Source organism: Balaenoptera acutorostrata, chromosome 9 (genome assembly GCF_949987535.1).
Source record: "Balaenoptera acutorostrata chromosome 9, mBalAcu1.1, whole genome shotgun sequence".
In the NCBI taxonomy this organism is placed as follows: domain Eukaryota; kingdom Metazoa; phylum Chordata; class Mammalia; order Artiodactyla; family Balaenopteridae; genus Balaenoptera; species Balaenoptera acutorostrata.
In genome coordinates this window covers 68,487,355-68,497,704 of record NC_080072.1, presented here as the reverse complement: position 1 = coordinate 68,497,704, position 10,350 = coordinate 68,487,355, and positions in this window count along the sequence as shown.

Below are 10,350 nucleotides of genomic sequence, written 5' to 3'. Positions count from 1 at the left end.
CCAATTCATCCCACCCCCACCCCCACCCCCCGCCACTTTCCCCCCCTTGGTGTCCATACGTTTGTTCTCTACATCTGTGTCTCAATTTCTGCTCTGCAAACCGGTTCATCTGTACCATTTTTCTAGGTTCCACATATATGTGTTAATATACGATATTTATTTTTCACTTTCTGACTTACTTCACTCTGTATGACAGTCTCTAGATCCAACCACGTCTCTACAAATGACCCAATTTCGTTCCTTTTTATAGCTGAGTAATATTCCATTGTATATATGTACCACATCTTCTTTATCCATTCGTCTGTTGATGGGCATTTAGGTTGGTCCATGACCTGGTTATTGTAAATAGTGCTGCAATGAACATTGGGGTGCATGTGTCATTTTGAATTATGGTTTTCCCTGGGTATATGCCCAGTAGTGGGATTGCTGGGTCATATGGTAATTCTATTTTTAGAATTGGAACAGTATGGAAACTCCATACTGTTCTCCATAGTGGCTGTATCAATTTACATTCCCACCAACAGTGCAAGAGGGCTCCCTTTTCTCCACACCCTCTCCAGCATTTGTTGTTTGTAGATTTTCTGATGATGCCCATTCTAACTGGTGTGAGGTGATACCTTATTGTAGTTTTGATTTGCATTTCTCTAATAATTAGTGATGTTGAGCAGCTTTTCATTTGCTTCTTGGCCATCTATATGTCTTCTTTGGAGAAATGTCTATTTAGGTCTTCTGCCCATTTTTGGATTGGGTTGTTTGTTTCTTTAATATTGAGCTGCATGAGCTGTTTATACATTTTGGAGATTAATCCTTTGTCCATTGATTCGTTTGCAAATATTTTCTCCCATTCTGAGGGTTGTCTTTTCATCTTGTTTATAGTTTCTTTTGCTGTGCAAAAGCTTTTAAGTTTCATTAGGTCCCATTTGCTTATTTTTGTTTTTATTTCCATTACTCTAGGAGATGGATCAAAAAAGATCTTGCTGTGATTTATGTCAAAGAGTGTTCTTCCTATGTTTTCCTCTAAGAGCTTTAGAGTGTCCAGTCTTACATTTAGGTCTCTAATCCATTTTGAGTTTATTTTTGTGTATGGTGTTAGGGAGTGTTCTAAATTCATTCATTTACATGTAGCTGTCCAGTTTTCCCAGCACCACTTATTGAAGAGGCTGTCTTTTCTCCATTGTATATCCTTCCCTCCTTTGTCATAGATTAGTTGACCACAGGTGCGTGGGTTTATCTCTGGGATTTCTATCCTGTTCCATTGATCTATATTTCTATTTTTGTGCCGGTACCATATTGTCTTGATTACTGTAGCTGTGTAGTATAGTCTGAAGTCAGAGAGTCTGATTCCTCCAACTCTGCTTTTTTCCCTCAAGACCGCTTTCGCTATTCAGGATCTTTTGTGTCTCCATACAAATTTAAAAATTTTTTTGTTCTAGTTCTGTAAAAATGCCATTGGTAATTTGATAGGGATGGCATTGAATCTATAGATTGCTTTGGGTAGTATAGTCATTTTCACAATATTGATTCTTCCAATCCAAGAACATGATATATCTCTCCATCTGTTTGTATCATCTTTGATTTCTTTCATCAGTGTCATAGATTTCTGCATACATATCTTTTTTCTCCCTAGGTAGGTTTATTCCTAGGTATTTTATTTTTTTGTTGCAATGGTAAATGGGAATGTTTCCTTAATTTCTCTTTCAGATTTCTCATCATTAGTGTATAGGAATGCAAGAGATTTCTGTGCATTAATTTTGTATCCTGCTACTTTACCAAATTCATTGATTAGCTCTAGTAGTTTTCTCGTGGCATCTTTAGGATTCTCTATATATAGTATCATATCATCTGCAAATAGTGACAGTTTTACTTCTTTTCCAACTTGTATCCTTTTATTTCTTTTTCTTTTCTGGTTTCCAAGGCTCAGACTTCCAAAACTATGTTGAATAATAGTGGCAAGAGTGGACATCCTTGTCTTACTCCTGATCTTAGAGGAAATGCTTTCAATTTTTCACCATTGAGAATGATGTTTGCTGTGGGTTTGTCATATATGGCCTTTATTATGTTGAGGTAGGTTCCCTCTATGCCCACTTTCTGGAGAGTTTTTATCATAAATGGGTGTTGAATTTTGTCAAAAGCTTTTTCTGCATCTATTGAGATGATCATATGGTTTTTTTTTTTTTTTTGATCATATGGTTTTTAGTCTTCAATTTGTTAATACAGTGTATCATGTTGATTGATTTGCATATACTGAAGAATCCTTGCATCCCTGGGATAAATCCCATTTGATCATGGTGTATGATCCTTTTAATGTGCTGTTGGATTCTGTTTGCTAGTATTTTGTTGAGAATTTTTGCATCTATATTCATCAGTGATATTGGTCTGTAGTTTTCTTATTTTGTAGTATCTTTGTCTGGTTTTGCTATCATGGTGATGGTAGCCTCATAGAATGAGTTTGGGAGTATTCCTTCCTATGCAATTTCTTGGAAGTATTTGAGAAGGATGGGTGTTAGGTCTTCTCTAAATGTTTGATAGAATTCACCTGTGAAGTCATCTGGTCCTGGACTTCTGTTTGTTGGAAGATTTTTAATCACAGTTTCAATTTCATTACTTGTGATTGTTCCGTTCATATTTTCTATTTCTTCCTGTTTCAGTCTTGGAAGGTTATACCTTTCTAAAAATTTGTCCATTTCTTCCAGGTTGTCCATTTTATTGGCGGAAAGTTGCTTGTAGTAGTCTCTTAGGATGCTTTGTATTTCTGTGGTGTCTGTTGTAACTTCTCCTTTTTCATTTCTAATTTTATTGATTTGAGTCCTCTCCCTCTTTTTCTTGATGAATCTGGCTAATGGTTTATCAATTTTGTTTATCTTCTCAAAGAGGCAGTTTAATTTTATTGATCTTTGATATTGATTTATTTCATTCATTTCTGCTCTGATCTTTATGATTTCTTTCCTTCTACTTACTTTGGGTTTTGTTTGTTCTTCTTTCTCTAATTCCTTAGGTGTAAAGTTCAATTATTTATTTGAGATGTTTGTTGTTTCTTGATGTAGGATAGTATTGGTGTAAACTTCCCTGTTAGAACTGCTTTTTCTTCATCCCATAGGTTTTGGATCATCGTGTTTTCATTGTCATTTGTCTCTAGGTATTTTTTGATTTCCTCTTTGATTACTTCAGTGATCTCTTGGTTATTTAGTAACGTATTGTTTAGCCTCCAAGGGTTTGTGTTTTTTACGTTTTTTTCCCTGTAATTCGTTTCTAATCTCATAGCGTTGTGGTCAGAAAAGATGCTTGATATGATTTCAGTTTTCTTAAATTTACTGAGGCTTGATTTGTGACCCAATTTGTGATCTATCCTGGAGAATATTCCATGCACACTTGAGAAGAAAGTGTAATCTGCTGTTTTTGGATGGAATGTCCGATAAATATCAATTAAATATATCTGGCCTATTGTGTCATTTAAAGCTTCTGTTTCCTTATTAGTTTTCTGTTTGGCTGATCTGTCCATTGGTGTAAGTGAGGTGTTAAAGTCCCCCACTATTATTGTGTTCCTGTCGATTTCCTCTTTTAGAGCTGCTAGCAGTTGCCTTATGTATTGAGGTGCTCCTATGTTGGGTGTATATATATTTATAATTGTTATATCTTCTTCTTGGATTGATCCCTTGATCATTATGTAGTGTCCTTCCTTGTCTCTTGTAACATTCTTTATTTTAAAGTCTATTTTATCTGATATGAGTATAGCTACTCCAGCTTTCTTTTGATTTCCATTTGCATGGAATATCTTTTTCCATCCCCTCACTTTCAGTCTATCTGTGTCCCTAGGTCTGATGTGGGTCTCTTGTAGACAGCATATATATGGGTCTTGTTTTTGTATCCATTCAGCGAACCTGTGTCTTTTGGTTGGAGCATCTAATCCATTCATGTTTAAGGTAATTATCGATATGTATGTTCCTATGACCATTTTCTTAATTGTTTTGGGTTTGTTTTTGTAGGTCCTTTTCTTCGCTTGTGTTTCCCACTTAGAGAAGTTCTTTTAGCATTTGTTGTAGGCTGGTTTGGTGGTGCTGACTTCTCTTAGCTTTTGCTTGTCTGTAAAGCTTTTGATTTCTCCATCGAATCTAAATGAGATCCTTGCCGGGTAGAGTAATCTTGGTTGTAGGTTCTTCCCTTTCATCACTTTAAGTATATCATGCCACTCCCTCCTGGCTTGTAGAGTTTCTGCTGAGAAATCACCTGTTAACCTTATGGGAGTTCCCTTGTATGTTATTTGTCATTTTTCCCTTGCTGCTTTCAATAATTTTTCTTTGTCTTTAATTTTTGCCAATTTGATTACTATGTGCCTCAACATGTTTCTCCTTGGGTTTATCCTGTATGGGACTCTCTGTGCTTCCTGGACTTGGGTGGTTATTTCCTTTCCCATGTTAGGGAAATTTTCGACTATAATCTCTTCAAATATTTTCTCTGGTCCTTTCTCTCTTTCTTCTCCTTCTGGTACCCCTATAATGCGAATGTTGTTGTGGTTAATGTTGTCCCAGAGGTCTCTTAGGCTGTCTTCATTTCTTTTCATTCTTTTTCCTTTAGTCTGTTCCACAGCAGTGAATTCCACCATTCTGTCTTCCAGGTCACTTATCCGTTCTTCTGCCTCAGTTATTCTGCTATTGAATCCTTCTAGTGTAGTTTTCATTTCAGTTATTGTATTGTTCATCTCTGTTTGTTTGTTCTTTAATTCTTCTAGGTCTTTGTTAAACATTTCTTGCATCTTCTTGATCTTTGTCTCCATTCTTATTCCAAGGTCCTGGATCATCTTCACTATCATTATTCTGAATTCTTTTTCTGGAAGGTTGCCTATCTCTACTTCATTTAGTTGTTTTTCTGGGGTTTCATCTTGTCCCTTCATCTGGTATATAGTCCTCTGCCTTTTCATCTTGTCTATCTTTCTGTGAATGTGGTTTTTGTCCCACAGGCTGCAAGATTATAGTTTTTCTGGCTTCTGCTCCAGGCATTTGATAAGAGAGGCAAGTAACTCTGAGAAACGGGCTGGAATTAGGTAAAGAAGAATAGTGAAAATAAATTTCCAAAAATGGAACAATTCTATTCCAGGAGAGTGGAGAAAGGATTTTGATGAAGAATGTTGAGCTGAAGGATGCTGACTTATCTTAGAGGCTGATTAACTGCATCTTCCTCCTTACAGGAGTGAGTCAACACAGCTGCACATGCCTCAGCCTCTGCTGCCAGAACTCCATGCACAGCCCATGTCTGGGCTGATGGACTGGCTCAACGGTTTCCGAGGTGAGTATCTCTCCATTGGTGTGTCCACCCTGAAAGATCCTTCAATAATGGTTTCCCCAGACAAACTTTCCCTCTTCATCTCTCACCTCATACAGGAGAACAGCCTACAAACAGGCACGTAGAGACATGTGTAGTCATAGAGTCACTAAAATCCTTACAAAATACATGCAGGCTGGTGCAGGGATAGATGTGATTCAGGCCTCATCAATTACTTATAAATTTGATAAATAATTTCTATAATGAATAAAAGGACATGTTCCAAAAATGGCTCCTTGAGCCCTAGAAATATCATCATATACAATGTCAGTTGTTCAATGAATTCTAGAAAATGGGTTATTAATCTAGGATATTCCAATTTCAGAGTCTAAGTGCAGTTACTTAGAGTTTGAAAACATTTTTGCTTGAAAGTTTCTTAGCAGTTGAATGTATAATGTGTTTTTCCATTGATATAATCAGAAAAAAATGCATAAGCTTCAAAAATTAAATGCAGAAACCACAAGGAGCCACATAAAGCTCCATGATAAACCTAACCCTGGAGGGTGCCTTAGCAGAAAGTGGAAGACTAGACCTCAGGTTGGAACCACATATCAAAGGGAGAAAATTCCTATAAGTAAACTACTTTTAAGAAGTCATCCTTAGTTTTTGTTTCTGCAGTGACCATTTGCTAACTTAACTGGAATAGTATAATACTGGCAGAGCGATCACCAATTCTTTAGTCAAGATGCACTGTGTTTCCGTTGATAGGGGTGGTGGAGGTGGAGTAAGGTACAGTGCCATGACCTTGGAGGTGACCAGTGCACATGTGCGCAGGCTTTTAGATGTCATGGAAAGCATCCATAGCCCTGACCTCCCTTGAGTTACAATCTCTGAACTTGTAGGAAGTGTTTTCCATGGGAACTATTTATTTGTTTCTTCAGCAGATATGCTGGCAACATTTGAATCCAATACTTTCCAGTGAGAGCTGCTCTTCTAATCTTAAAATATTTTTCCATTGAGACTCTAGGTGGACTCTCTTCTCTGGTAGAGAATTTGATTTTTAACATTGATTTTGACTGGCATATTCTCTCATCTCTCCACAGTAAAATTTTCATTCAATAATGAAGTAAGCAGTCAGCACATCAGGCTGTTTCATGATGCAAGAAGTTTGAAGTATGAACATGACAGCTTCTATGTGTCTTTGGATGGTGGAACTTCCAAGTATTTTGCTGCATGGGGATCCCGGGGCTTCACCTCTGGCAAACAATACTGGGAGGTGGATGTGGACAGCTCTTGGGACTGGGCTGTAGGCGTCTGTAAGGATTCCTGGACAAGGAAGGATGACGGCATACTGAAGGAATCCAACAGAGACAGCTTTCTCCTTGTGTGTGTGAAGGAGGATCATCATTACCATCTCTGGACCACCATCCCGACCACTCCTCTGTACATAGAGAAACCTCTGGGCAGGGTTGGCGTGTTCCTTGATTTTGACAGCGGGAGTATGAGTTTTGTGGATGTTGTCAAGCGCTCCCTCCTTTAGAGGTATGAGGATGGCCTGTTCACTTCCCCTGTCAGGCCTTTCATTTGTGCTGGCCACACGTGAGGCGGGCTAAGTCAGGACCCTGACTGGATGCTCAGGACTCCTTCTCTGAGGCAACCCTTCTCAGGTGCAGCAAGTCAAGGATACTTCATTGTCTTTAGGCTCTTTCTACTGTAATGGAACCTCCTTTATTGTTATTTGGTGTGAAGATAGTGTCAAATGCAACTTTTGTTGGTTTTGCTTCTTCTTGACAATAAATTCTTGTCCTGTAGCCATGTGTCTGGAGTATATGTTGTGGTTGTTCACCTCTTTTGTGAGCTTGCTGCATTCACCACAATATGACCGTGTGCTTCCCACTTCCTGGTCCCCAGTACAGGACCCCAGGGCTGGCACAGCATAGACAGACCTGGTCACCAACCAGATCCAAGTCAGTCCCTTACCTTCTCCTCCTTCCTCATGATCTACTCTGTCTTACACATCTATTCACCCTCAGGGCAAAAACCAATTTTCAAGGAAATCTCCACTGATCTTGGAGACTGGGATAAGCATTTCATTAAAGAACCCAGAATTTGCAGGTCCTTTTCTTTCACAATAGAATAAGGGAAAAGAGATAAAGAAAGATAACACCTCTTAAAGGAAGCACTTTATGGCTTCTCTTTGGTCTATCCGATATACCACCATCACTACTACCGCGCCTTGGGGCCATTATTAAACAAAATAAGGGTTGCTTGAACACAAGCAGTTTGATTTTAGGAGTGGATTTGATAACCCAGAAAGTTACTAAGTGAATGAGGGTTGGATAAGCAGGACAAAGGGGTGATTCACGTTCCTGGAGGGATTTCATCACACTGCAAAGAATGGCTCACAATTAAACAATCTGAATTATTTATTTCTGGGATTTTCCATTTAACATTTTCTGAGCAAGGTTTTAACAACCGGGTAACTGAACTCAAGGAAAGCAAAACTGTGGATAAGGGTGGATTACTCTATACTTAAAAAAAAAATCTAGGGAAGGGAGTGAAAGAAGTGCTTGGACTTCTGGTAATTTCCATGTTTCCCTGTGGGTCATGTTACTCTGGAACACACAATTAACACCTAGGTCATCAAAAACAAATACGAAGGTATGAATTTTACATACCCAGAGGGCTTGCATAAATGTGATTTTCCTGTTATAAGAAAGGCTGAGAGAATTTGCCTGAATTTATCATATTGTCAATAAAGCAGGAACATGTGGGTTCATTTCTGGAAAGTAACAGGATTTATTAAGTAACCCATTAATACAATTGCCTTCTATTAATGTATCTGAGGAAAAATCAGATTGATAGATGAAAGAAAGGATGTGATAAACTAATGTGACAAATTAAAGGATTTGATAAATTAATATCCATCATGGACTAAAAGCCTAAAATAAATAAGTAAACAGACATTGCCTTAACATATTAACAGTAATTTAAATTCTATGCAAATCAGCATTATTTTAGTAGTAGGAAACCCTGCTTTAAAGCTTTGAAGCATCAGCTTTAAAGTCACAATGAGAACAATAACACATCACCACTATTAACATTGTTTTAGACATATGGCAGAACACAGTGTGAAATAAACTTCACGTATAAAAAGTTAAATACTATCATTATTTCTGATATTACGATCGTTCACCTGAAACACACTTATAAACAGTAAAGTAAGTCACTAAGATTTCTAGAAACAAAATTAACACTCAAATATTAACGTTTGAGTGTAATTAATGTTAATGTTAAAAAAATTCACTTTTTTTGTATATAAAAGATACAACTACTTAGTAAATGCAAATGTTCTTGAAAACAAAAAATGAAAAAAGCCAGGAACTTTAAGGCAAAGAAAAAAAGAAAGAATAATGTGAGGGCATTAGTGTTAAACAGACTTTCCATTATTATTCATATGTCAGTGGGATAATTATATATATATATAAATATGTATAAAAATATATATTAAAAATATATATATATAAAAATATATATATTAGTAGAAAAGAGTCCGGGTTTCTGCTAAGAATAAATGCAGACACTGCCTGTAAAACAAGTGGAGCACCTCATTCAAATGAAACAGATGAGTATTTTTGATTTTTATTTTCTAAATCAGAAAGAAACACTTTATTGGCAGATCAAAGTTTAAATATACATATGGAAATACTGCTGCCCACAATCTATTCACTCTCAGTTGGAGAATGGCCTACTTCTAAACTGAGGAAGTAAGGAAAAGAGATAGCAAGACTTTGGCCATTTTCTTAAAGTCACCTAGCCCACCTCCCATCAAATATTCCCCACTGCATATCAAGTACAGGGGTCCATGAGGAGAAATCCACAGAGAAGGAATAGATCATAGACAGATGATAACAACACTTTTCACTCCAGGATAAACAGTTTAACCCATTGTTTCTTTACCCAACAGCTCAATCATTTCATTGTTTTTGCTTGTTTTGTTTTCCAAGAATCTTAATTGCATGGATTTCCAGGAGGAGGGATGGGTGGTATTGGAGGTGGGCGCAATATTAATTCGTATTTACAGTTATTCTGCCTGTAGTGTCCCCCTCCTCCCAAGTTTATGGACCTGATGCAGTGAATACTGCTTCAAGTTCTCTTCTTCCCAACCTGTCCTACTTTATATGGAGAAGGAAGGAAGGAGGAAGGAAGGAAGGAAGGAAGGAAGGAAGGAAGGAAGGAAAGGAGGGAGGGAAACTGGCAAGGAGGAGAGTCCCCTCCCTTTGGCATAGATTGCCTAGAGTTTTGCTTGAAATTCCTCGGTCCCACCCTTTAAGGGATGAAAACATATTCAGTTGGAATCTGAGTCAGAGGAGAAAACAGACAACCTCTGACTGAGTGTGAGATTCTTTCCTGCCTCATCTTCCCACGGGAAAAAGCCTCCTGAAAAAAAATTTTTATTAAAATGTCTTGAGCCCCTGAGATGGCCAACACTGAGCCTGCCAAAATGCAGAAAATACCTACTCCTCTGCCGTGTACTAACTCTGGAATAGCTGTCAGATGTGAATTCATCAAGGTTTATGGACTTAGCTTGATGAAAAAACTTAATATGAACATGAATCTAAAAATGGGCAGTTGAAAAAGATATCTTTTATTTGGCTAACAAATAGTAATATCATAAATATCAGGCACTTTGGAAATAAAAAACAGATGGAGCAAATAATATTTCCAAGAGAACACTAATAATCTGTTATGCCTAGTATTGCCCAGGGAAGATCCTTTTGCACCAGGGAGATTAAAAGAGACTTTCAGTTTATTCATCTCCCATGACAGGACCTAGGGCAGGTGAGAGATGCTGAGAGAAGCCAGGGTACCAGCAGTTATACATCCATCTGGACGGCAACATGGATTTTGACATGACCAGGCTCCCATCAAATTCTGGCACCTTCCTATCCTGAGTGGTGCAGCTCAACTTGGCTACAGGCAAATAGGAGTGAACTGCTGGTTGATATCAGCGTGGTTGGTGGGAAGAGTTGGTCAGTCTGTTTACCAGAAGGTGAACAAAAAAGTATAAAACTGCTGTCAGTACCACTTGGG